Source organism: Sparus aurata, unplaced genomic scaffold (assembly GCF_900880675.1).
Source record: "Sparus aurata unplaced genomic scaffold, fSpaAur1.1, whole genome shotgun sequence".
In the NCBI taxonomy this organism is placed as follows: domain Eukaryota; kingdom Metazoa; phylum Chordata; class Actinopteri; order Spariformes; family Sparidae; genus Sparus; species Sparus aurata.
This window is the reverse complement of record NW_022045153.1, coordinates 1-27,332: the sequence shown is the minus strand read 5'-3', so window position 1 is coordinate 27,332 and position 27,332 is coordinate 1. Positions and strand designations below refer to the sequence as shown.

The window sequence follows — 27,332 nt, the reverse complement described above, 5'->3', positions numbered from 1 at the left end:
GTCTGCACACAGCAGCTCTCACTTAGTCCGTCTTGCTACCTTTCTGTCTCTGTATCTCTGTCGGTCAGCCTGTCTCTCTGGTCAAAATGGACCAGTTTCATTATGGATTAATGATCATTGTGTTTCTTCTGCCGATGAATGGTTTACACTCAGTTTACATCACTGACAACACAGGTGAGACACACTGCTGCTGCAACCACACAAATAACTACTGCAACTACTACTGATATTACCGATACCACAACTACTACTACTACTACTACTACTACTACTACCACTGATGCAGATACTGTTGGTAGCGCTGTTAATGCTGTAGTTAGTACCACAACTGTTACTGTTAGTAATACATCACTGATAACTCAATTGGGACACACTGCTGCTGCAATGTTACTACTAACTACTGCAACAATACTATTACTGCTGCTACTTGTACTACTACTGCTGTACTGCTACTGTTTTTACTACTAATACTTCTTCTACTACTAGCACTGGTATCATTACTACTACTACTACTACTACTACTACTACTATTTACTACTAACTACTGCCACTACTGCTACTGCCACTACATTACTCTGCTAAAAGTGAAAGTCACCCATATGAATAGTACTTGTAGTAAAATCTTTAAGTATTGCTATTTAATGTACTTAAGTATCAATTCAGCATTTATCCAGTAATTGGAACCAGTGTTCTTTTTATATCTGACTGCTGATGAAATACATGAGTTAAGAAGCACCACTGTGGCTCCGATGAAAGAGAGAATAGAAATAGTCAACATTGTCCTTGAGCACAGTACTTGAGTAAATGTACTTTGTTACATTTCATCACTATGTGTTATCATGTGCCATGTTGTAATGTTCAGAGGATGATGCACTAAAGGAATTAACTCAGTGGTGTAAATAAGATATTCATTTTTTTTATTTTTGTTTTTAATTCCTAATGTTGAGGTTGTTGCAGTCAAGAACTATTTGATAACCAATGGCCAATCAGAATTGAGTATTTACCCTCGACCATGGTTTAATGTATCGTACTTCCACTGCTTTACTACATGATCTCCTACATGATCTCCTCCTGTATGTACCTCCAGCCCTGCTGTTAATCTAAATGACAGTAACACCTACTGCACTTTGTTTTATTCTTCTGTGGTTGTTGTTAAGTCCTCCCGGCTGTGACCTCTGACCTCCGCAGTGACTTTGAAAACACTTGATTAACACAGACTGACCCATCACTGAGCACCTGACATTCTCCCAGTTCTCCCAGCGTACCCAGTTCAGCTCTCATAGTTGCAGCAGCAGATGGAAACTGGACGAAGGAACGTTCCTCTGTTCTATCTCTGAGTCACGGAACTTTCCTCTCCACGTTTTTCCCATAAATCTCTGTGTTTATGTGTCTCTGGCGTTTGGGGAATGTGGACGATTCAGATCATATTTCATCATATCCTGAGTGTATGATCTGTGTGTGTGTGTGTGTGTGTGTGTGTGTGTGTGAGAGAGAGAGAGAGGGTGTGTGTGTCTGTATAGGTGTGACTTTTGACCTCCATGACCTTAGACAGAATGAGAACAGACTCCTTTCTTCTAAATCATCTGAGATACTGTCACCACACGCGCGCGCGCGCGTTTGATCTGAGATCAGCCTTAGCTGATGTCACTTTGCAGAAGGAGGCTTGGTTCTGATTGGCTCTCAGTTCCAGATGTTACAGGCTTTCTCTCTGTTTTTCTGGTTTTAACATTTTGCACAACATGTGGTGCATTTATTAATCCCTCCCACCAACTGCAGTCACAATTTTAGACCTTTAAGCAAGTGTTTGCGGACTGTGTTTTTTAGTACTTGTTGAGATTGAAAGTGAAAACAGAACTTTGAGATCCTTTTTCATAAAAAGAAAAAGAAGAAAGCCTCATTGAAAATATATCACTGACATTTATAAAAGCTAAAATAAGATCCAGTGAGATCACAGTGTCATCACTGCAAAGAAGTCTGGCGAGTGGGGAAACACAAAACTTACTTTAATTGTTCTTTCTCAGATTCTCTCAAACAGGTCCTGTCAGAGTTCAATATCGTTCGTCCAATCAGGACCAACTCAAAAGGGCATTTCCTGTCAGTGTCAGTCTCCGCCAACCACCTGCACCAACGCAAAAGACACGCCCACTCTACACAGGACATGCTCACTGATATAAAAAATATCAGAAGCAAAAGACAGACTCAAACAGACATCTTAGACCAGACCCCGCCCATAGATGTGTCAACACCCAGCCAGAACGGACACAGTGAGAGGGGGCAGGGCTACAGGGATGAGGAGGCGGAGCTTTTCTACAATGTGACAGTGTTCGGACAGGAGCTCCACCTGCAGCTGCGTCCCAACTCACGTCTCGTTGCCCCCAGCGCCACCATGGAGTGGTGGGAGGAGTCAGGACAGAAATACTCTCAGCCAATACAAGCCACGGACTGCTTTTACACAGGAGAGGTGTTGAACATGGAGGACACGTCCGTCGCCATCAGCAACTGTGACGGACTGGTAGGTGTCATCTGATGACGGTTGATTTTTCTCTCTTTCACTCACCTTCATGAATCCCTCCTCGTACTCTCCCTTGATCACTCCCTCCTCATCATCCCCTTCTCTCACTCCCTCCTGGTCACTCTCCTCTGGTCACTCCCTTCAATTACTCCCTCCTGATCAAGCCATCCTCATCACTTCCTTTTCTCACTCTGCCCTGGTCTCTCCCTACTGGTGACTCCGTCCTCATCACTAGCCCCATTCACACTCCTTCCTGGTCACTCCCTACTCATCACCCTCTCCCCTCACTGCTTCCTGGTCACTCCTTGCTACTCACTACACCCTGATAACTCCCTCCTCACACTCTCTCCTTTCAACTCGCTCCTTATTACTCCCTCCTGATCATTCCCTTCTCTAACCCCCTCCTGGTCACTCCCTCCTTACATTCACTCCATCCAATCTCTTCTCTGACTCTCTTTTGACCCCCTCGTTATCACTCCCTCCTTGTCAATCCCCAACTCACTCCCTCCTCATCACGCACTTCTCTCACTGCCTCCTGGTCACTTCCTCCTCGTACTCTCTTCCCTCACTCCTCCACTGGTCACTCCCTCCTTATCACTCCTTACTACTCACTACATCCGGGTCACTCTCTCCTCACTATGTCCTGGTCACTCCCTCCTCACACTCTCTCCTCTCAACTCCCTCCTGATCATATAACAATGTCTTAAATGTAAATTGAAAGGTAAAACACAGTGTTATTCATCTCTCAAATAAACTTAAATTAAGTTTATAAATGATCCTCTCATTTTCGCAATGCTGTATAGCCTGCAAAATAATAGAATCAGTAAATTCAGCAAACAATATATAAATTTACATCCCTTAATTCCATCATCAGTTCACCTGCAGATATCTTAAGAAAGCCGTGTGCACGCTGCTCTGAAGTGAGTTCTTTACGAATGCCAGTTTAAGTATTGTATTTGTATTATTATTATTTCTTTATAATTTACAAAACAAAAATTGTGTACTATTATAAAGATATAAACATGCTAGAGCGGAAACATTCTCAAATCTTTACATTATCATCAGCATCATCCTCTTTTAGGAAGCTGCTGATGGAGCAGATGTTTTGACAACTGCTGGTAATTTTTGAGCCTTTTGACTTTCCATATAAGCTGACATATGAGCAGCTGAAACCACAGAGGGAGTTGAACACTCAAAAAAAGTGCAGCATAATGAGAATATTTTTACTGAGCTCAAAGCCACACATGAAAAATCTTGGGGTTAAAACAGCAAGTGTCGCTGCTGCAGCTTTCATTCACTTTAGTTGGTGATAAATGTCTCATCACACAAAAATCTTAAACAAACATTTGTATGTTAAAGAATCAACAACAACATTAATATCACAATAAAACTAGCTTGTTAAAAAAACATAAGAGAGATATTATTTTCAGAAGTATATTTAAAGTCAGCAGGAAGTAGGAGGGAAACAAGTCGATGTCAGACTGAAAAGATTTCAGGCTGCAGACATAGAAAAAACACTGTTTAACATGAAGACCTGAGCCTGCTTTAACTCACTGAACTCTGTCTGACTGTGTCTCAGTTTTTCGTTACTTCTTACAGCGTGAGCTGAGCCGCTTGATTGAAGCCAGATGTGAAGGAAAGAAGAGCGGCATTTAAAGGGAGAAAGACGAGAAGGAAAGAAATGGAAAGAGGGAAAGAAAAGAGAGGAATATTTTCCTGCTGCAACCGCTGATGTAACTTAAAGCAGAACCAACTGATGGTGGACAAAATAACAGTGTTGTCAAGGCACACTGAACAGAATTAATCTGTTTGTGTTGAAATGGTGATGTTGGGTCATTAATGATGCTGCAGGATTATCATGTAGAGATTTTCAATTGAAGAGGGAAACTGCAGACTCACATTGAAATAATGCTGATGCACAATGAAATAATTCTGACTCACACTGAAACAATGCTGACTCACACTGAAATAACGCTGACTCACAATGAAATAATGCTGACAATGAAATAATTCTGACTCACACTGAAACAATGCTGACTCACAATGAAATAATGCTGACTCACATGAAATAATGCTGACTCACACTGAAACAATGCTGACTCACACTGAAATAACGCTGACTCACAATGAAATAATGCTGACTCACAATGAAATAATGCCAATTCACACTTGAATTACGCTGACTCACAATGAAATAACGCTGACTCACAATGAAATATGCTGACTCACAATGAAATAATTCTGACTCACACTGAAACAATCCTGACACACACTGAAATAACGCTGACTCACAATGAAATAATGCTGACTCACAATGAAATAATGCCAATTCACACTTGAATTACGCTGACTCACAATGAAATAACGCTGACTCAAATTTAAAATAATGCTGACGCACTGAAATAACGCCAATTTACAATTAAATAATGCTGACTTACCTTCCTTGTTGTGGGGAAGCCCTGTGAGTTGATAACCGAGTGCAGTAGAGTCCCGCAGTAATGATCATCATTGAGCTGCGGAACTCTATTGCACTCGGTAATCGACTCACAGGGCTTCCCCACAACAAGGAAGGCTTCTCGGGTGGTGAGTTTTTTTTATCTTTTCCGACAAATCCGGCAACAATATCAAATGTTTGATGCCTCGAAATATGTACTGGGACCCTATTTCTAATGTTGCTTAAGTTTGGTGCTGTTCTGAACATTATTTGTGGCTTTTTGATGGTGGTTGGTGGTGATTTACTGCAATGTAATGTTGTCGTGCGGTCGTTTCTGAGGATGCTAAAACTACGTTAGCTAGCGGTCTACGAACTTTATCTCTCGAGAGGGAGTCTAACACAGTTTTACGTTGTGTTAGACCATGGATTAAACTTACATCACAATATCCCTTTAAATAATGCTTACTTAAACCTAAATAATGCTTTCACACAGAAATAATGCTGACTCACTTAAATAATGCTGACTTACATTTCAAATAATACTGACTTACATTTCAAATAATGCTGACACACACTTAAATACTGCTGACTCAGGGCACTGTTTAGTTCAGTTGGTAGAGCGGACGTCCCATGTACAGAGGCTTTGTCCTTGCTACAGCAGCCCTGGGTTCGAATCTTGGCCTGAGGCCCTTTGCTGCTTGTCATTCCCCCTTTCTCTCTCATTTTGTTTCCTGTCTAGTCTTCAGCTGTACTATCAATAAAGCCTTACAAAGGCACTAACACTGACTCATGCTCAACAGTTGTTAACTCAGACTTCAATACACTTAAACACATTTAAATCTGAATAACAGTAAATTAAACACTAGATTATAGTTGATAAAACAAGTGATGAAATAATACATTCACAGTAGATTATACAGTAGATTAAACACTAGAATTATGGAAAATGAAATAGTAAATGAAACAGTAGATGAAACATTAGATCACACATAAGATTAAACAGTAGCTAACAGCTCTCTGTGTCTCCAGGCTGGGATGATCCGAATGGGTCAGGAGGATTTTTTTATCGAGCCGTGGGATCGACCGAGGTCAGGAAGTGAAGAAGAAGAAGAAGAGGAGGAGGAAGGAGGAAGACAACACATTGTTTATCGCTCTTCAGCCATCATCAGGAAACAACAGGCTGTCAATCAATCTGAAGCTGTCAATCAAACTGCAGATGACTTCCTCCGTGGTAAGAAAACAAGTGATGGAACATAACAGAGTACATTTACTTAATACAATTTTAAGGCAGTTGTGTTTACTTGAGTATTTCCATTTTTCCATTTTCATATTCCCACTCCACTACATTTACACTGCAAATAGCGTACTTATCTCTACATTTATTTATAACTTTAGTTTGTAAATTTGCTTCAAATTTGTTGATTGGTAATCCGATGAAAAAAAAACACTGACTCCCATAATCAGAAAACTGCTGAAAATGGGATCCCATAATCGCGCAGAGTGACCAAATAGTATACAGTATACACAATCACATGAATATATGAATAATTTAATTACATGTACTTTTTATACTTGAGTACTATCAAATACTTTTACTCAAGTATAACTTTTGGCTACTTTTTACAACGCTGTCATCATGGTTTTCACAATCAATTCTTCAGCAATCACACACACACTATCTTCAGGGACTACTTCTCTATCTGAATGCTTTAGAACAATATAAAATATGAATTTGTGTTTAGTTATATGAATTAAATGTGGTTTTGTAGGTCAGTCCCTCACATGACATTATAAAGAGGTGAAATCATGTGATAAACAAAAGCAGAAACAGTTTTTAGCTCCTGCTATGTTGTTTCTGCAGAAGGAAAGAATCAAACTGAAAACAGAGAAATTGTTCCAGGAAGCTTGGCAGGCGCAATGGGAGCTTCACAACACACACACACACACACACACACACACAAACACTCAGCCAGCTGCGACGTGGCAGTGCGAGGTTCAGAGTTTTGGAGGTTTCGGAGGTTTTGGACTCAGAGTTGACAGATAGTTCAGCTCCTGATTCGCTCGTCCTCTCAGTCACTAACTACTCAAATCTTTTTGTCTTCAAAGCAGCACCAGCCAATGAGGAGCAAGTTTTTGTTCACCTCAGTTAAACCCATCCTGAGCCTCCGGCAGAACAGCGTGACCTAAGAGTGTCTGTTACTGATCGCTTATGTCATTTCCTTCACAACAGATTCAGCAGATGTTTTTATGAACATTTAAAGTAACCAGTATTTATGTTTCAAACACAAAACACAGACAGTTACAACTACATTTTTACATGAGTTTTGTAACAAAAAAAAGGATGATAATGTCAACGTGTAAAACATGTTTGTTATTAGACTTTAATTATCCTGTAGAGAACATGCACAAACCTCAAGAGTTGAATGTCAGGACTTCTTTGTTTCTAATGAAAAAAAGGGACAATAACTTTAAAAGGAGCATGATCCAGAGTGTTATGATCACTTAACCTACTTATTTTCTTTTTGAAAGGACAATGTGGTATATATTTGTATTTTTTTTTAAGAATACAATAAAACACGGTTATTCGTCTCACAATGTCAGATAAAATTCAAGTACCTCTTAAAAAATTTTCCGATTATGAAAATATGACAACAATATTAAATATTGACTGTCTTTGTTCCTTTCTGTTTTGCATACAAATACAAATAAACCTGCTGGGGCTACCATTTTGTAAATCATTGTTTAATTTTTTATATTTACAATTCAGTGGACATTGGATGTTAAACCTCAGATCAGTTTACTTACTTGTGTTGTTTACAGAATAAAGCAACATTGCATGGTGAGCAATGATCACATGTATATGAAAATCTGACTCAGAAAAACAGAAACAGCATTCTTGTTCTTGTTTGTATTCAGGAGGTTTACTAGACAACATTACATTGACCTGCATGTTTAATCTCAGTAAAAACATCTTCAACATCTGACGGTCTGTTCTGGCCTGTGTTAAAGTAAACAGTCAATCCTGCAGCCACAATATTCATGTTTAGCCTCACAGGACGAGTTTCTCCGTCAAGGCTGTAGAGCTAGACACTTTCTTAGTTACTCTCTCACAGACAACAGGGGTCGTGATGGATCGAAAAATGGATTTCCTTCAAAAATCTCAAATCAAGCCATTAAAGGTCTGTTTTTTTAAGGTCATTTTTGGAATAAAACAGAACAAAACTAATGGGGAAATAATAAGTTCAAACTTAAAGTTGAACATTTGAATTATTTATAATGTTATTTCTCTTTCAACAGTTTCATACTGAGGCTGTGATAAACACTGCATCCTTTAGGCGATGTTAGCATGAGTAGTTTCATTTTGTTTCCTTAACTGGCCATTGAAAACCCAGATTTTCTCCAACATCTGGCAACACAGCATGACCTCGACTCTGGTAGCACTTACATCTAAAATTACTTTGACGCATAGATTTGTTCTGGTTCATGCTCACTGGCACACCTACATCTGGTCCTGTCTATCCTCGGATCAGCGACGATTTAGCTAGTTTTAAATAGGTAAGGACACACAAGGATAGTGGTTGCTAGAGAATATAACACTTTTTCCAAAAGTTATTTTTTGGAGAATCATAGTTGTTGATAACACCTACGACACGAGTCATGTGAAAGTTATTTAAATCACTTGAGTGTCATTTAGGTCACCTGAAGGTCATTAGAGTTACCTCAGAGTCTTAAGAGTCATTACAGTCACCTGACAATCATTTGCATCACTTGCTAGTTGTTGATGCCATCTTATAGTCTATAAGGCCATCTTAGAGTCTTTAGAGTCATCTTAGAGTTGTAAAAGTCGCCTGAGAATCTCTAAGGTCACCTGAAAGTCATTCAAGTCACCTGAGATTCTTTGAGGTCACCTGATTGTTGTTGAGGTCAAATAAGAGTCGTTTTGGTCATTTGACGTTCTCTAAGGTCATCCAAGTGTTGTTAGAGTCGGTAAAATCACCTATGAGTCTTTGTGGTCATGCAACAGTCGTTGGAGTCACTCTAAAGTCTTTGAGCTCACATAAGAGTCGGTACAGTCACCTGAGAGTCATTAAGTTCACCTGAGTGTTTGTGAGGTCATCTGAGCGACATCGAGGCCATCCAAGAGTTGTTGGCATCACCTGAAAGTCTTTGAGGTCACCTGAGAATAGTTGAGGTCATCTGAGAGTCATTAAAATCACCTGAGTATCTTTGAGCTCACCTGAGAGTCCTCAGAGTCACATGAGAATTTTTAAGTCACCTGTTGTTGGAGTCCCTTAGAGTCACTGAGGTTACCCAAGAATATGTTTTGACATGTACAAATACATCAATGTCAAACAAGCTTAAAAAAACTTCACTTCACTAGAGACCTGTGCATCTGAATGGCTTTTCATGATTACTGAGACGTTTCTTTTGGTTGTCTCCAGGTCCTCTTTTGGGCTCCCTGAACTTGAACCAGAATGAGCTGTTGTCAAGATCAGGCTCAGGTCGACGACGGCGTTACATTGAGGAGGCTGAGCTTCTTAACATTGAGGTGAAGGAAATAATTTGATGAGCTGTGATCCACATAGAGTTTACTTAACTTTTTAACTTATCTCAAAGTTCTGTTTTTCTTCCTGCAGGTTTCTGTTAGCTGTGGATTATTCTGTTCTTCTTTTCCATGGCCGAGGACCACATTCAGAAATATCTACTGACAACTCATGAACATTGTAAGTGGAACACATATTTTTATTTCAGTGGCAGATGGATTTACCAGAATTTAGAATGGATGGTCAGATAGGCAGATTAATTGATTGTTTTATTAGGAATATTTCAGCACTTTCTCTCTTTGTCTGTTCCAGGTTAATGAGATCTATCAAGATCATTCTCTTGGTGCTAACATCAATGTAGTTCTGGTCAGAATCATCATGTTGTCTCCAATCAAAGGTACTAAACCCTCTTTCAAAGCTATAAATGAACATCGGTTGTCTAGTTGTTTTAATGAGTTACTCAGGAAGACCACAAAGACAAGTTCTATGTGTTGTCAGGGAGTAGAAGTTTTCAGTAAATGCAATGGAACTTAAAGCGAAACCTCTCGCCAAAAAGCAACCAAGGCTTTATTTGGGATTGAATATGAGTCAAACCTTCGTGTAAAAGCATAATTGCCGACAAAAGAGGCACTTTTAAGATTACCGTAAGTTCGGTTTTGGGCACATTAATTTTAAACGGGAGTGCTAGGGGCACGACAGGCTAGCATTAAAATTGCTATTTTTAGAACACTAAGAAGGCTCGACACAACATGAAACTTTGCTCGTAGCATCACTAGGGTCTCTACTCATGAACAAGAGCATTGAGAAAATTGGTTGTGTACTCAGAGTTTATGAAAAAGAAGGTTTTTGAACTACTCACGTTAGCTGCTGCAGCTCCGTGCATCACCGTCAAGGCAGACAAAAAGTGGTCGATCCCCGAGGCGACCTGACAGGCAGGAGAATGATGGTGAACCACTCCTCAACGTGCCTGTCAGGTCGCACTCAGGGATCGACACTTTTGTCTGCCTTGACGGTGACGCACAGGAACTGCAGCAGCTAACGTGAGTAGTTCAAAAACCTTCTTTTTCATAAACTCTGAGTACACAAACAATGTTCTCAATGCTCTTGTTCTTGACCCTAGTGATGCTACATGCAAAGTTTCATGTTGTGTCGAGCCTTCTTAGTGTTCTAAAAATAGCGATTTCGATGCTAGCGTGTCGTGCCCCTAGCTCTCTAGTTCAAAATTAACGTGCCCAAAACAGAAACTACGATAAATCTTAAAAGTGCCTCTTTTTGTCGTAATTATGCTTTTACACGAAAGTTTGACTCATTTTCAATCCAAATGCTTCTTGGCGAGAGTTTCACTTTGAGCTTGTCTCATCCACTGCTGTTTGGGGCCCTCCTGCTACAGGCCAACAAAGTCAGTGTTGTTTGACCTTTAGCTTTTGTTTTTCAGTATAAACTAATTAACCAAAAATTGTTCAGCTTCGTGTACCTTTTGACAGAACTCCCACAGCAAACAAGATCACATTGTTAATCCTGATTTCATAACTAGCTCTGTCAGGGAAAAAAACTCATGCACACTAGTCACTTCACTTTCAGTTAATTCAATGACATCACTTAGACATTCATCCGGTTATCTTGATAATGTAATGAAAGTGTGCAGGAGTTTATTACAGATTTTTTCAGCCCCTCCTATGCACCTGTCGATCCTCACTTGTCAAGTGGTGTTGCAGATGTTTAACAGAGAACCACCATTTCTATTTCCCACATTGCTTTTAATTTATCTGGCTCCACCACTTTGGTGAGCTCTATTATCTAATCTCCCTGGGTTCATAATTACTTACTTTTCAGAGTTGTATTCCAAAAATAGTACTTGTATTGTTTTTGTGGTAAGTTTATGTACTTTAGGATGTCCATCCCGTATGGTACTTTTGCATGCTTAACACAACAAAAGAATAAATGCCAAAAGAAAAAGTGCAACTTTGCATACTTTTACTGATATCAAACAATAGGGCTGGGTATCACCAGGTACCTTGCGATACGATACTATCACGATATTTTACCCACGACAACGATAATATCACGATACAGCGATTCTGCGATAATCGATATATTGCAAGAAATTTCATCCACGATACATCACGATATCTGTGTCACTGAAGAAATTCAGAATTTATTGACTGCACTGAATCCATTTCACAGGAATGACAAAACATTGTCAATCAATTTCACATGAATGACAGCCAAGTAAACAAAGAGTATATTGCACAGTGTCTCTTCCAAACACACACACTGACTACAACTATCATTAAATATCTATATGTGTGGGTTCAGAGCTACTTAAACCATTTTTTAAATTTTATTTGGTTGTATAACCTATGTTTGAATAAAGATAAAGCTGTCCTCCGAAGAGGTGTGGTGGTGATGGTGGGCCAAAAAAAAATAAAAATATTTTTTTGTTTTGTTTTGTTTTGTTTTGTATGTTTTTTTTTTTACATTTTTTAATATCGATATTTGGCACCAGTGTATCGATAACGTACCACAAGATGAAATATCGCGATATATCGTAGTATCGATATTTTGGTACACCCCTATCAAACAATGCCTTAACTAACAATAAATGCAAAATGGTCTCTCCACCAGTCCTTGGAGATGGTCTCTGTGGGGAATCCCCAGAAGAGTTTGGAGAATGTTTGTGGATGGTCGTATCTCCAGCAGAGGGAGCAGAGTCATGCCGAGCAGCACGACCACACCATCTACCTGACCAGGCAGGAGTTCGGTCCCTCCGGCATGCAGGGTACTACTGCTAATACCTCCACTAATACTGCAAGCACTACTAGTAACATCATTTACCTGACTGGGCAAGATTCTGGCCCCCTCGGCATGCAGGGTACTACTGCGAATAGCTCCACTAATACTACAAGTACTAATAGTAACACCATCTACCTGACCAAGCTAGGATTTTGTCCCTCCAAATGCAAGGTACTACTGCTAATCCTTCCACTAATCCTACAAGTATTAGAAGTAACAATATCTACCTGGCCATCTTGAAGTTTAGTCTCTCTGGTCACACCATTTACACAATCAGGCTAGAGTTTGGCCCCTCTGCCATTCAAGGCACTAATTTTACCGCTAAAACTGAAGGGACTACTAGTAACACTGCCTACCTGAGACGGCGTGAGTTTTCCCTCTCTGGCAGGCAGGGGTACTGCCACTATTTGCCACTAATACTACAAGTACTGCTTCTAATACCATCTCCCTGACATGCCCAGACCTCTTACACCTGACTGAAGAACTTTTGATTTTTTTCCGCAGGTTATGCTCCTGTTACAGGAATGTGCCACCTGCATCGGAGTTGTGTTCTCGTCTTTGAGGACGGTTTTTTCCTCAGCCTTCGTAGCTGCCCATGAAACAGGACACGTGTGAGACACACAGACACTACAACTAAATGCAAATTTGTTGGCAGTCCTTGGAATTAAGAAACAATTTCACATTTCTACAAAATGCACGTTATGAATAAAAACAACAATAATTAAAACAACATCAAAATGAAAAGATGTCAAGATGATAACAGAATGTAGAGCCATTAGTGACTCCCAGGTGTCCAGGTAGACCCCAATATGACTCCCAGAAGTGCACATAGAGACCATAATGACTCCCAGGGTTCCACATAGAGATGGTCAAGATACCCAGGTGTCTATGTAAAAATGATGATAATTGACTCCTTGGTGTCCATGTAGAAGATGATGACTTCCAGGTGTTAACGTAGAGATGACAGTTGACTCCCAAGCGTCCACATAGAGAGCGTAATGACTCCCAGGTGTCCCAGTAGAGACATTAATGACTCTACATCCACATAGAGATGATAATGACTGACTCCCAAGTGTCTGAGTAGAGAGGATAGAGATAGTACTGACATTCATTTGTCCATATAGACACAAACAAATCCTAGGTGTTCAGACAAAGACAATAATTACTCCTGGGTGTCCACTCAGACACGATAATGGCCCCAGGTGTCCAAGTAGAAAAGGAAACAGGCTCACATGTGCCCACACAATACTGAACTGCAGGTTTCCACGTAAAGACGATAAAGGTCATCCAAGTGTCCACATGGGTACAATATCAGACTCACCTTTATCAATACAACAATGCATAGATATCCTCCAAGATTTAATACTGTATTACCCTCTCTAGGTGCTGTAGCTGACTGGAATTTGCTGTTGTTTCTCTTTATTATCTTTCTGTCTGTCTCAGGTTAGGGATGGAGCATGATGGTGAGGCTAATGACTGTGAGGACGATGTGCCATTGGGCAGCAATCATGTCTCCCCGAGTTCAGGCCACCTTCCATCGATACCATTGGTCTCGGTGCAGCTGGATGGAGCTGCACAAGATCTGCAGTAGTACTTCTTGCACTACTACTAGTATACTTTAAACATCAGAAACACTGAACTGTGTCTGACTGTAACATGAATTTCTTTTGCCCTAATTTCACATCAGGCATCACCTGAACCAATCACCTGTCTGCCTCTGTCTCTCTTTAGTACCTATGACTGTCTCCGTGATGACCCATTCAACCATGATTGGCCGGCCCTGCCTCAGTTGCCAGGGTTTCAGTACTCCATGGACCAACAGTGTCGCTTTGACTTTGGACCAGGATACAGTCCTCTGTACTGCAGTATGTCCATCAGTTTTTTTTATTTTTACCCATATTACAAAGTACCTTTTGAAATAGGACTGCAAGTTATACAAATAAACCTTACAAGGATGTCAGAAAACGATGTAAATGTCAGTTTGAGGATGAATAGACCTCCAAAGGAACACTTCAAGCAGGAGCTAAATGTTTGACCTTTTTAGATGTGTTTTAGTGAGACTGATGTGTGCTGATGTGACCTGCTGATGTGTTTTTTGGGTTGGAGGCCAACACCACATCTGTTCAGGATGTTAACTGAGAACCGTTTGATGACATCACACAGAAAACCTCCCAGGAGGACTATTTAAACTAACACATTAGATCAAATATAGTCAGTCTTAATCAGATGAAGTCTGTTCTGGGAATTTCCAACATTGCAACATGATGATGAAATTTTATTGTTTTCTCTCCCAGTTCTGATTATCATGTTTGGTTTGAATGTATCTATTTTTCACAGTTTCTTTCAGTTTGGCCCTGATTTTGTAGCCTCTGGCTCAGATTTAAGAAGTCAGGCTCTGATGTTTTATGAAGATTTAAACACATTTGTACTTTCTGTTTCTGCTGGTGAATGAGCATTAGTTTTTCTTATTGCTTGTCTGTGTTTTGGGCTGATATTTTTGATTTATTTTGTATTTTGAGATATTCTGTGTAGCTTTATTTATTTGTGTTTGTCTCTAGTACGCAACCATTGACCCTTGTAAACAGCTGTGGTGCAGTGACTATAACAACCCGTTCTACTGTAAGACCAAGAAAGGTCCGCCACTGGACGGGACAAAGTGTGGACCGGGGAAGGTGAGGACACATTTGGGTCATCGCTCTAATTTAATTGTCTAATTTCTCCAGACAGGTTTTTGGGGTCAGACATCAGCAGGTTGATGTCAACAAAAACATTTCTGATGTTGTCAATATGTGAAAGAGAAAAATGTTTCTTTAGCCAAACAAAACATATACATAACATTTTATTAGTGAGTGGAGGTCAGTCAATTAATTGGATGCCATGCAAGCTGCTTCTCTCTGAGGACAAATGTGAATCCACCATTTTGGCTCAAACTGAAATGTGTCAATAACTATGTATGTCAGCAATTATTAACTTCCTTTGGTTTATGGTCAAATATCTGCAGAGCTAATACCATTCCTATTAGCCTCAGCTGTATTTTTTGGTTACTGCTAATGTGCTAATGTTAGCATGCTAACATACTAGACTAAGCATGTTAGCATTGTCACTGTGAACATAATAATAATAATAATACATTTTATTCATAAGCGCCTTCAGGTCACTCAAGGAGACTTTACAAAAACAAACAGCAGTCAAGCAGCAAAATGAAGTATACAAATGAAGTATACATAAAACAAAACATTACAAATCATCAGGGAAAGCAATTTTAAAAAGGTGAGTCTTCAGTTGTGATTTAAAAGTAGTAATAGATGGGCACTGGCGCAAACTAATGGGGGAGAGCATTCCACAGTGTGGGGCCGGCCACACTGAAGGCCCTGTCACCCATAGAGCGAAGTCTAAAGGGGGGAATGGAGAGGAGATGGGAATCAGAGGAACGTAGTAAACGGGGTGGCGAATAGGGATGGAGAAGACGGGATAGATAGGGAGGTGCCAGGTCATGAAGACATTTAAAAACCAGAAGAAGCGTTTTAAAAGAGATTCCGTATTGGACTGGGAGCCAATGCAGGTGCTGAAGGGTGATGTGTTCCCAGGACCATGTGTGAGTTAGGACTCTGGCAGCTGAGTTTTGGACATATTGAAGTTTTTTTAGTCTTTGGTTGGGCAATCCGAAGAGAAGGCTATTGCAGTAATCCAGTCTGGATGTAACAAAGGCATGAATGAGTGTTTCTGTGACAGGGTGAGATAGAGAGGGGCGGAGTCTGGAGATGTTCTTAAGATGAAGAAGGCTGTTTTTGTGATGTTTCTAACTTCAGCAACAGTGGATGTGATGAAACCAGGGATGGAGAAGCTCAGATGGGAGGTTTTGCTGGGCATAGCAGTGAAAGTTGAGTCCATGCCGGCGGATGATGTGACCAAGAGGGAGAATGTAAATGATGAAAAGTAATGGGCCAAGAACTGAGCCCTGTGGAACACCATGAGAAAGGAGAGATGTGGGCGACTTAAAGCTGCTAATTGACACAAACTGTTGTCTGGCTGTGAGGTAGGACTTGAAAGAGGGGTGCCAGTGATGCCAAGCAATGTTTCTAGCCGGTTCAGCAGAAGGGTGTGACAGACAGTTTCAAAGGCAGCAGTGAGATCCAGGATGATGATTATGTTAAGGTGACCAGAGTCAGCAGCTAAAAGCAGGTCATTGATGACCTTAGTTTAGTGCAGTTTCTGTGCTACGTTTTCCCTAAAACCAGATTGAAACTCTTCCCATAGGTTGTTGTCTGACATATGGACCTGTAGCTGACTAACAACGGTGCGTTCAAGGAGATTTTGACGAGAAAAGGAGATTGGAGATTGGTCAGTAGTTGTTGAAGTCCTCCTGGTCAGTTCCAGGTTTTTTTCAGTATTGGGGTGACAGCAGGAGTTTTAAGACAGGTGGGAACTGAACCAGACAGGAGAGATGTATTATTGATTTTGTCGTTAGCATGCTGATGTTAGCATTTAGCTCATAGCACTGCTCTGCTATGATGTTAGCATTTAGCTCATAGCACTGCTGTGCAAAGCAGAGTCGCTAGCATGGCTGTACACTGCTAGCTGGGTCACAGCTATTTTCCCCTTCTACCAGTCTTTATGCTAAGCTAGGCTAACAAGTGCTGAATCCAGCTCTTGTCTCATCTTCCTTTACATCTCCATGATAGCTGTCTCTCATTGCAGCACTGTTTCAAAGGTTTCTGCATGAAGTTGACCCCTGACATGCTGAGACAAGATGGCAGCTGGGGAACATGGAGTCCATATGGCAGCTGTTCCAGGACCTGCGGGGGAGGGGTCAGGTTTCGGGCCAGGCACTGTGACAATCCAGCGTGAGTAAGCTGTAAATCATCAGAAGCCCCATTCACACTGCCGTTTCAATGCAGGGATCCTGCGACAATTCTCTGCTTCCTCTTTTGTGTGAAAGTCTCAGAGGCGGCGCTGATGCGTCTCTGGAGGTTGTATCAGAGGCGCAGCATTGGCAAGCCGAAGCAGTGTGAATAGATAAGCCGGTGGCGTGGTGGCATGTCGGTCTGACAGTCTGATAACTACACAGGTCCTTCACTCAACTAAATAAAGAGAAATGTCCCACAAAGCAAAGTTACATGACCAAACAAAACAAACATAGTGACTGTATCCGTCTTTGGCAACTTATTTGAGGAAAAATATACCACAGTTATACGTGGAGAAGTGTCTGTCCTCCCACCCATCCTACCTACTTTTCGTCACATTTCTGCCTGAAAAACAGCATCCGAATGATATAAACTGTCAACGGGTATATGTTTAGACAAACAGGAGGACACCGGGAAAACAACTTAAATAAGACACACAGATGTCATCATAACATGTACTGCCACGCCTCTTCAGGAGCCGCTGCGACGATAATGCGGCATCTGTGTGAAAAGGGCTAATGATGTCACACATGAGACGCACCAGTCAAAGAGACTAACCTGTTGTTTTTCTCAGTCCAGCCAACGGTGGGCGCACTTGCTTCGGAAACAGTTATGAGTTCCAGCTGTGCAGCAAAGAGGAGTGTCCACCACTGACTGACTTCAGGTCAGTAGATCTACTGTCAAATCCTTTCAACTGGACTCAACCGGACTCAGTTCCATTTCACTCCAATCTCCATCTGACTTAACGCCCTCCATTTACAGGCCCAGTGTGTACATTCCAGGCAAATTAGGGAGATGTATTGTCATAAATGTGTCGTTGTGTGTTGTGTTGTGTTATGTTTAGTTGTGCTGAGTTTTATTCTGTTAGGTTGTGTTGTGTTGGGTTGTGTTTGTACTTTTGTTGTTATGCGTCATGTTGAGGTGAGTAATGTTGAGTTGTGTTGTGCTGTTTTGTGTTGTGTTGTCTTGTGTTGTGTTATTGTTGTGCCGAGTTGTGTTGTGTCATTTTATGTTATGTTGAAGTTTCTTGTGTTGAGTTATGTTATGTTTAATTCTGTTGTGTCGTGTTGAGCTGTGCTTACTTGTGTCAGGTCATATTGTTCTTTGATGTGTTGTGTTATCCAAGTTGTGTTGAGTTGTAGCGTGTTCTGTTGTGTCGTTATGTGCCTTTCTGTTGGTTTATATATGCTGTTTTTCTTTTTCAGGGAGGATCAGTGTAAAGTTTGGAATCCATTTTATGAACATGAAGGAAGAAAACATCACTGGCTGCCATACCAACACCCTGACCGTAAATACACACATTTAAATACACACAAAACACACGAATAAGCTTATCAAGAATACACACATTCTAATACACACATAATTTGTAAAACACAAATTTTAACACATATTTAATTTTTTTTACATATCATACACATTAAGCACACACGCACACACAGAAACCCTGTGCATTACACACACAGAGCAGAGAGGGAACTTTAATCTAATCTGTAAGTTTGGAAAAAATGTGTGTTCGGTTTTAATGTGCATTTGTGTGTGTGTAGTGTGTGTGTGTGTGTGTGTGTGTGTGTGTAGTGTGTGTGTGTGTGTGTGTGCATATGTTAAACTCATCAGTCAGGAATCTGTTATTGGAAGGAAACTTGTGGCCTCTCCTTCTCTTTAACTCTTTAACGTCTGAAAATATTTTGATTTCCATTTCTTTAAACTCTTAATGTTCCACTTTAAATGTTCCACCTTAGGTAGCTTTGACAATGCTGTCTTGGATCATTACATGTCTGTGTGTTTGCAGCTGATGAACGCTGTCGTCTGTACTGTCAGTCAAACGAAACAGCCGTGGTGGTTTCCATGAACAGAATGGTGCATGATGGGACGCCCTGTTCCTACAGTGACGGCCACAGTGTCTGCGTCCGAGGAGAGTGTGAGGTCTTTATTTAGTTTCTCAACTTCTTAACCTATGTTATTGTATTAATGTCATTTTATTGCATAAAATAGTTTTGTAACACCTAAATTACATTACACATAAACCTTAAAGTAACATTCAAACAAAAATGAAAACTCATTTCTTATTTCTGTTGGTATATTCTCACTCTCATGTTGGTGGAAAGGCGGGTAAAGTTTTGTGGTCCACAAAAAATTCTGGAGCTTCACAGCAAAACAGCGTTCCAAGATTCTCCTCGAACACAAGAAGGGAATGGGGACTTGTTTTGAATTGTAAAACAACAACCTTAAAAAGAACACAAGATGACTCCGTGTCACTTGAGACTGGAGAGTGCAGAGATCCCAGACTAATAAGAAAGGTGCAAATGTTATTTACACACTGTTTCAGAGCGGAAATCTTTCCTGGAGCTGCTTAGCTAAAAGAGTTAGAGCATCCTGTCCGAAATTGGAGCAGAAGCCAGTTTTTAGAGTTTTACCAAGTGAATGTTAGGAAGAGTTGCACCAGCACACTTAACCTGATCTTCAAACAAAAATGTTCTTCTCCCTGTTTGCTCTCTCCCATTGCAGCATGTAGGTTGTGATGGACAGATTGCTTCAGACATGCAGGAGGATCGATGTGGTGTCTGTGGAGGAGATAACTCCAGCTGTAAAATCATCAAAGGAAACTTCACCCGCAGCACCAAGAAACAAGGTCTCTGAAAAACATCTCATCAGAGGAGATACTTCAGGTTCCTGAAGTTTTGTGTCGGACTGAAACATGTTCCATTCAAATATTGGAGCTTTTTTTAGCTCATTGAGTATGAAACCGTTGAACATAAAGTTGATGTTCGGTGAATGAAAAAATGAATATTGGTTCCCCGAAATTATTATTACACAGGTATTGCCTGCCATGCAATAGACAGTGGCGGGGACTGGTAGTATTCATTACTGACCGAATAATGGTCAACAAACAACTAACGATTACTCTTCCCATGACCTAGGTTACCTGAAGATCCTGGAGATCCCCAAAGGAGCCCGACACTTGCTGATCCAGGAATTCAAAGGGACTCCTCACATCCTGGGTAAGAGAAGGGAGGAGTACCTTGTTTTGTCCAACTTGAAGAACTCTGCAGCCCACCATTAAAAATCCAATTTTCATTGTTTCCTGCTCCAGCGGTGAAGAACCAGGACACAGGTCACCTCTTCCTCAATGATGAAGACGAGCTCCCAGAAACCCGAGTGGTGATTGAGAAGGGTGTGATGTGGCAGTACAGCAACACTGAGGAGAAGGAGTCTGTCCAGACCACAGGTCCACTGAAGTACGGAGTCCTGCTCATGGTCAGTCTGTCAACAAGACAAACTAAATCCAACATGCTGACATTGCACCTCAATAGAGTCCAAATTGGAGAAACAACTGCCTACCTGTGTTTCTGCCTGTTAGGTGCATTCCCATGGCGACTCAAAGGTGACTGTGTCTTACAAGTACATCATCCAGGATGGTCTCAGGTCCTCGCTTGAGTCCAACCTGTTGCATGAGGACGGCATCTTCTACGAATGGGCACTGAAGAAGTGGTCCCACTGCTCGAAACCCTGCGGAGGAGGTCTGAACTCTCTTGCGTGTTATCAGCATGGTAGTTTGCTGTGTTATGTGATTTCCAGGGTAACAGCTGCTTGGTGTTTAACACTGTTTTCTGGTTGCCAGGGAAACAGTACACACGGTTCGGCTGCAGGAGGAAGGCTGATGGTAAAATGGTTCACAGGATGTTCTGCTCCAGCATTAATAAACCGAGAGCTATCAGCCGCAGCTGCAACTCCAACGCTTGCAGTTCCCCACGGTAACGAACTACAGGTTGCCAGGCTAACACACTACAGTTTGCCATATTAATGCGAATTTTGGCAAAGGTTATGTTCTGACATCAAATTTAATACATTTTAAACTTCTTTCAATTGGAATGGTTCACATGACAAAATGGCAAGATATATATACTGCATTTAAATGACTCACACAAGATTACACTCCTGTTAAAGGGAAACCCTAAAAGCTACAATGAAATGGTTATAGGGAAGTACAATGTCAGTGTACCTCATTTCCAATAAGAAGCATGGTTTATTGCATGAAAACCTGCTGTTCTACTGCCTTAGCTGGGTGACCGGGGAGTGGGAGGACTGCAGCGCCTCCTGTGGTCAGACTGGGTGGCAGCGTCGCTGGGTGAGCTGCCAACAGACTGCACAGCGGACGGGGCAGCAACAACAGAAGCGTTCGGTGCACAGCAAACTCTGTGGCGAGGACCGTCCAGATGGGAAACAAACCTGCAACCGCTTCCCCTGTCCTGCTTCCTGGCGAGCTGGGCCCTGGACCCCGGTATGAACAGTGAAACCAGGAGACTATTCACAAAGTCACAAAGTTATCCTACCACTAAGCTCTAAATTCATTGGATACCCTCTAACTTACTTTCAGTAACAATTACTTATCTTAAGGACTAGCTGTGACCTCCTTCTTTTTGGACTACCTTTGACTTTCTCTTTTAGTACTGCCCCCACCTTCCCTCTTTCTGGGCTACTACCTACTTCCCTTTTTCGGATCACCTCCAATTTCTCTCTGGACTACTGCCACTTCCTTTTCTCTGGACTATCTACTCAATTCTTTTCGGACTACCTCTAACTTCCCTCATTCTTGACTATCTCTTCATTCCTTCTGGACAACTCCTAGCTTCTTTCTTTGTGGACGTCACGTCTGTAACGTCATTCTTCCTGGACTACTTTTCCCTTCTTCTTTCAAGATTACCTCTACATTTCTCTTTCTAGTTATCTCAAACTTCCTTCGATCTTGACTACCTATACAATCATTCCTTTTAGAATACATTTAACTTCCTTCTTTCTGGGCTGCCTCTTCTTTCTTTCTGGACTACCTCTAACTTGCTTCCTTTTGGACTACCTCTTCTGTTTTTCTGGATCATCTCTATTTACTTCTTTCTGGACTATTTTCCCTGCTTTTTTCCAGACTACCTCGAGATTTCTCTTTCTAGTTACCTTGAACTTCCTTCTTTCTGACAACCACTTCTTTATGCGACGTCCAAATTCTGTCATGCCAAACTACCTATAAACTCTTTCTTTCTGGACTACCTGTGACTTCCTTCTTACTGGACTAGTTTTCCCTTCCTCCTCTTCCTCCTCTCTCCTACTTCTAAATTTCTCTCTGTAGTAACCTTGAACTTCCTATTTTCTGACTAACTTTTCAGTATTTACTACTTCTAGTAACTTTCTTTCTGGACTACCCCTATCGTCTATTTTTCTGGACAACCTCTAACTTCTTTTCTCTGAACTGTCTTTTTGAATTATGTATAACTGTAATTTCTGTCTTTTTTTTACTTTCTTCTGGACTACCTTTACTTCTCTCTTTCTGTATTACCTCTAATGTCCTTGTTTTCGGATTAGCTGTTACTTTCTTCTTTTTGGACTATCTGTAACTTTCTCCTTTCTGGACTAACTCTAATTTCTCTCTCTCTAGACTACTTCTTGCTTTATTTTTCTTTTCTATCTATTATCTCTAACTTCTTTCTTTCTGGACTACCTGACCCTTTTCTTTTTTTACATCCTCTTTCTTCTGTCTGGACCGCAACCTGTCACGGCCAGCTACAAATTACTCCTAGTCTTACAATGTTTGTTAAGTGTAACACTAGATCACTAACTGATCAAAATCTGATTGACATGGTTATGTTTTTTAGTGTTCAGTGTCATGTGGAAATGGGACTCAGGAGCGCCAAGTTGCATGTTCAAGTTCTGGGGGTTCAGCTCAAAACTGCAGTGAGCCTCAACCAATCACAACCCGGACCTGCCAGGCCCCGCCCTGTAGTGGTAGGCATTGACAAATCACTGTTATACCTTTATGAAAATAAGGGAGGGATGTTGAGAGTCATAGTTTGTGTGTAGCTAACTGTGTTTGTCTCTCCCTGCAGGTGACCCAAAGAACTCCATCATTCAGTGGCTGTCCAGGTCCAACACAGACTTCCCAGCTCCAAAGATCCCCTCCAGTAAAACACACAGTCTTCCTACTCCTCTCTTTTTGCCTGATTGTCCTGATTCCCCTACATGCTTCTTTTCTTTCTCGTTCTGCTGTTTCTGCAAATTTGTTTGCTCTTACTCTTCTTCCTTTACTTATCGCTCCTCTTCCTCCTCAGCTCCCACCTTTCCTATCTGAAAGCAAAACTCTAGCCAAAATGCAACTTAAGCTTTTTTTGTGAAAGTACCCGAGTCAAACCTTGTGCAAAATAATTACAACGAAAGAGTCACTTTTAAGATTTACCGTATTTTCGTTTTCGGGTCAAACTCATTTCAATGGGAGTGCTACAGGCCACTACTATGATAGCATCAAAAACACAATTTGTAAGACACTAGAAGGCTCGACACAACAGGAAACTTTGCTCGTAGTATCACCAGGGTCTCTACACATTAACACGAGCATTGAGAACATTGTTTTGTGTACACAGAGTTTACTAAAAAGAAAGTTTTTGAACAACTCACGTTAGGAGATACCTGTTCCACACGCTGCCTTCCTGCCAGCCAGAAGTATCGATCATCAAATGTGACGTAACAGGGAGAAGAGTTAAGGTGACCGCTCCTGAAGCTTAGCTCCATATAAACGCACTGACAATTTGTTGTTTTGACGTTTAGCGAAAAACGATATTGACCTTGAAGTTGAAAAAGGGAGCCTCATATAAGAAACAATACTAAATCAAAAGCCAGAAAAATCACATGAGATATCGCGTCATGTTGTTGCCGGAAGACCACCTTAAGTCAACTCCATGTTTAGTCGCATTCGGAGATTAATACTTCTTGCTGGCAGGAAGGCAGCGTGTGGAACAGGCATCTGCTAACGTGAGTTGTTCAAAAACGTTCTTTTTAGTAAAACCTATGTACAACAATGTTCTCAATGCTCGTGTTCATGTGTAGAGACCCTGGTGATACTGCGAGCAAAGTTTCATGTTGTGTCGAGTCTTCTTAGTGTTTTAAAAAAGCTATTTGATGCTATCGTAAAAGTGCCGTAGCACTCCCATTGAAAATGAGTTGACCCGAAATCGAGAATACAATTAATCTTAAAAGTGCCTGTTTAGTCGGAATTATGCTTTTACACGAAGGTTTGACTCAGGTACATTCACAAAAAAAGCCTAGGTAGCATTTTGGCAAGAGTTTTGATTTAACTGATGATTTGATTTTGTTTTCATCTAGGATGACAGCAGATGGTTTAAAGATTGACTGTATTTTTCTGTAATGGACTATGATCATTACCGGTTCTGCAGTTCTGCTGAACACACTGATCACCTATTCCCCCTGGTGGTTGAACTTCATTGACTGAACCATTGCTCTGTCTCCAGGGCAGCGTTGTCGTGCTGACCGCTCAGTGTTCTGCCGGATGGAGGTGTTGAGTCGGTACTGCTCCATTCCTGATACCGCCAGATGTGCTGCAAGTCCTGCAGCGAGGGAAATGTCAGCAGCTTCAGCAACTTAGCAGCACAAATCCCCAACCTCCAGTAGCAGGTCAGAGTAAGTGCATCCTGAAATATTTTATTTACAGCTAACCCTTTCAGCATTTAGATATATGAGGCATTTAGAGAACCAATGTCAGATCTGCTACCAAGGCTTTAGGGGTATTAAACTCTCCTTATCTGATGTCACTGATCTTTACTCTTTTTGTTCATAGTTCATGGAGTTCAACCACAGAGACGATGACTTTATTATCCACCTTCTCTTCATCTGGAATCAGTGAAATATGACTACTTCACCACCAAGCTTCACTGTAACTCCGGCCCCCACCAGCAGGAGCCTACCGACTTTGTATACGTGGAGTATGACGATTATGATGATTATTCATCATACGAGGATCCTTCTATTCACTCTGCAACTCCTGATATCATTCCAACGACAACTACTACAACTACTACAACTACAACTACTACTACTACTACTACTACTACTACTACAAGACGTGCAAGGAGAACTGCTCCATCTCATTTATTCAAGAGGAAAACTACCACTACTCCAATGCCCCCTGCTACGGTTCCCATAGCATATGCTGAGGGTCAAGGTCCCACATTGACGCCGGTTATGACGTCTGCTGTTCCAGAGTTCCCCACCTCTCCGTCAGCTGATCCTGATGAAGACTTCATCGCCACAACATCACCAAACAGAACATCAGAAAGGGGGAACCTTCAAACTAAAATTAATCTGACAGGAACTGAACCAACACCACCAGCGACTTCATCGTCGCTCTTCTTCCCTCTCCCTAAAAAGGAAAACAACTCAGTGGACGAGGTCCCGTATCGGATTGTGGGATTGGACAGTGATATCACCAGGGGACATCAGAACTACTTTGTGCCGCGGATGCCGCCATTCCGCGAGCGAACACAAAACAAACGCATCCAGCAGCTTCTTAATGAGAAACGACGTCAGGATCTTCTAAAGAGATCCGCCAGGAGCAGAGAGGGCAGGACTGAAAGGAAACATGTTGGATTATAAAGATTACTCTGCAATCGTTTAAGTTTTATTGTTCACTCATGATGCCGCATGTGCAGCTTGCTCACTTTGTGCTAATGCTTACGAACTCTTAAAGAGAAACAGAAACAGACTGCAGAGCCAACTGCCAAAACGAATGACTTGTGAGGATGTTCTACCAACTTCTCAACTTTCAACTTAATGTTTTTTTAAAGTTTACAATCATGTTTTCCATGCAGCAAAATTAGCTGTGCTTGAATCTAGAATAAAGTATCCTGAATTCTTGACTTGATTCTTAAAGGTGCTATTTATAAGAAAATTTGATTTTTGGGTGTAATTCCCAATTCATCAAAAAGTGCCTCTTTGGGATTCTAGGACAGGTCGGCTGTCATCTCAAAATGTCAGTTTTTGATGAGTTGGGAAACCCAGAGCGGCATTATTTGACAAGTTCGGAATGAGACTCAAAATCAACTTTTCTTACAAATGGTGTCTATAAAGGTTAACAATGCGAGATCAAACGTGGAAACGTTTGCTTCATTCTTAATTTTTTCTGGTTTTCAGTTGTTGGTTTTTATATTCATGAATTTTGTACAAAAGAATCCTGTTTCTAAATAAAGTCTCATTCAGCTGCTGACGTCATCAAGAGTCATGAACACTTGTTAACCCTGAAAGCAACAACTCAACATTTAGTGAAATCCTCTTCTGCTCTTTCTTTATTTGAAAATAAAAGTTCAGCTTGATATGGCTCTCATTAGGCTAAAGCTGTTTAGCTTAGTCTGGCACTAATGACAGAAACGGGGGAAATGGTTAGCCTGTAACAAAATCCACTTCCAAACAGCTCTTAACTTCTCTGATTGATATATCATATCTTGTTTGTTTCATCTAGCCTATGCAAAAATTAGGGGTAAAAATTAAAATTCCATCTTCTAACAGGTAATAGTTGAATAAAAACAGAGTATAAACAGGTAGGCTAATACTAAAATACTTTTCCTTTTAACACAAAACACAGGCCAGCAGAAACAGTCCATTCTGTCCAATTTCTTTTTATCTATTTAAATCCTCATGTCCAAGCTGTTGATGTTTTCATTCTCACATTCAAAGCAGTTTCTGGATCAGTTTGTTCCCTGTGATGTTTTATTTTTCAGGAACTGATTCAGTGATTGTTAGATTCTCTCTGTGTGTATCATGAAGAGCAGCTGCTCGCTGTTAAACATCAAACTGAATTCAGATCAGATGAATCACCACAGGCTCACATATTAATGTCTGCAGTTTTAGTTGGATCAGTGGAAACAGCTGACCGGTTTAAACATGTTTGTTTTCTTTCCTCCATCACATCCAGATGACAGAAGAGTCAGTTTGTCGCATCAAACTGAGAGAAATGTTTTGAATGGTTTGTTTTTATTTTAATCACATGAAATTACAAGAAAAGTAACACAGAACAATAACAAGCACAAACATTTAAGATTATTTATTTTCTGATTTTATTTTGGACAAACAAAAACAATAATGACAATTTAAAAAATCCAAAAAGAAAAGGTAAGAATTACACAAGTATTTAATGTGTTGTGCCCAGAGGCTAATCAGATTCCTGATGGCTTTCTAATTTATTCATTATTGATTGAAAAATATACCAAATAAGTTTGTGAGTTAGTTTTGGTTCGCGTTTTTGAGTAGATTCAAAGTTTTGGTGGGAAGAACATTATCTAGATAGATCAACTATTTATTAAGAGGCAGGT

At 40.8% G+C, this 27,332-nt stretch overlaps 1 pseudogene; it reads left to right on the top strand.

Moving 5' to 3' along the window:
* On the top strand, nucleotides 1–26,235 carry LOC115578027 (A disintegrin and metalloproteinase with thrombospondin motifs 2-like; annotated as a pseudogene).
* Nucleotides 26,236–27,332: the final 1,097 nt, after the last annotated feature.